The following is a 1923-nucleotide window of genomic DNA, read 5'->3' as shown; positions in this document are numbered from 1 at the left end:
TTTTTTAAGGGGGGCACTAATTTTCTATCTTCCACAGGTGGGTGGTTGGCGGGTGCTTTGGTGTGGTTTTCTTCTTCTTTCCTATCAAACATCTATCGTCCTTATCTCCCCCTTCTTATTTTTTATGTTTGTAACACTCTTGTAACACCTCTAATCTTCAGGCGCTCATATGACCTTATGCAGTTGCGAGCGCCGTAAAACCTGTACTAAAACTAAACGCGCTGGGTACAATAAAAACACATGTAGCTTTGACTTTGAGTCTGGCATTCAGACCAAGTGGCCTGCAAGTGCACCGATAGCGCTTAAAACTGCCCATATGCCTAGCCATCGGTGTAGCGGTGAGCGAGACCCTATCCCCAACCCAGCCCTTTCAACATGTATAACATACACAACTGTACTTAATCAATCATTAACAATAATATTCTTTAGTACTGAAAGAACACAAGATTTGAATGTCAAAAGATACATTTAATTATTGTACAACAGCTGGATGCTTTGCCATTCAAAAAAACAAGGACCCTGGATAAATTTTGCTACATGATGCATCTGACAAGGAACGAAATATGAGCTGCACAGAAGAAAAATTCCCACCAAAAAGTTGAAAACAGTGCGAATATATATATATATATATATATATATATATATATATATATATATATATATATATATATATATATATATATGTGTGTGGTATTAATAACTGACAACTGCCATAATAACACCTCTACTCTGTGAAATACTTCAAGCTACATCCATTATAATGTAAAGTATTTTTAGGAGAAAAAAACACCCTCAAGCCCCGGTTACATCCAGCGATAAAACATATCAGATTTGACTTATGCGAGCTGTCTGTTTTATCAAACTGCATATTCTGTTTACATTCCAGTCTATCATCTAATTCTTTTACAATTTAGGGAGACTCCCTGGGTCAGAAGACCGCAATGTTTCTTTGTGACAACAGTGACTTGTTTGCAGTATATGTGCTCTTACTAAACAAAAGACCAACTTTTAAAGTTTAAAGCAAAATATAGTAAATGCATAAGATCGCATCCAATAGCTTTGAGGTCTCATGCTTTTTTAATCTTTTCTTTAATATTGTTGAGACGGTTACTTTTAAACCGCAAGTCTGTAGTTGCATCTCAGTTAAAACTGTTAGGACAATTACAAAAAAATGTTCTACACTCTCTTTACATTTTATTACTGAAGTTTTTAGCCTTGATCTTCCACAGACATTCATGGGACCTTTACATTATGATAAAGAAAAGAACAGTGTCTTTCGACCTAGTTGCTATACGTTACAGGGAAATCAGATTTACTTCCTTCACTCTCTCTTTTTTAAATTATCAACAGAGCACAAAAGTGTCATGTTTTCTATTGCTGACCTTTGGCAATAGCAAACCCGTGCAAAGTTCAAAACACATCTGCAGGTACTCTCCTTCTTCAACTACCCTCTTGTGTTCATGTTACCCTAATCCGTTCCTGGTGAAATCAGGCCACTGTCATAAAGACCCATCATAAACTACAATTCAGCAACCTGACTCTCCATGTGCAATTAGAAAGAAAAAAAATTGATGACATGCAGTAATGATTTTAAAAAGCTGGCTTCATCTCATGGTCTGCATTCTCAAAGTAGATCTTCATCTACGACTGTACCATTTTCCTGTTCTGTAAACTGACCTGGATCATGGATTGCAATGTTTTCATGATTACTCCATATGACATTTGGTTCATTGGCAAAGCCCATTCACCTTTCAGGATATGTTAACTCCACAAATTTTGTTTATTTGGGTAACCCCATTGTCTCTCAACTCCATACTGTTAGGTGTACAGAGGGAATGGCTTTGAGTATTCATGGTTGGGTGGATCCTTGTGTTTGGTCACCACTGAACATGTGTTAAAATGTGTCCAGTCCTAAGAAGGACA

At 36.8% G+C, this 1923-nt stretch overlaps 1 protein-coding gene across 1 annotated transcript in view; it reads right to left on the bottom strand.

Moving 5' to 3' along the window:
• Positions 1-785: 785 nt before the first annotated feature.
• LOC101856541 (ATP-dependent RNA helicase DDX42) overlaps positions 786-1923 on the bottom strand; it is a gene marked incomplete at its 5' end in the record, with an annotated part of 24101 nt that continues 22963 nt past the window's right edge. Inside the window, 1 exon segment of the mRNA XM_013089104.2 lies at positions 786-1602.

The sequence above is a fragment of the Aplysia californica genome, unplaced genomic scaffold, assembly GCF_000002075.1.
Source record: "Aplysia californica isolate F4 #8 unplaced genomic scaffold, AplCal3.0 scaffold00002, whole genome shotgun sequence".
Lineage (NCBI taxonomy): Eukaryota > Metazoa > Mollusca > Gastropoda > Aplysiida > Aplysiidae > Aplysia > Aplysia californica.
The sequence above is the reverse complement of the archived record's forward strand: the minus strand, read 5'-3'. Positions and strand labels throughout refer to the sequence as shown.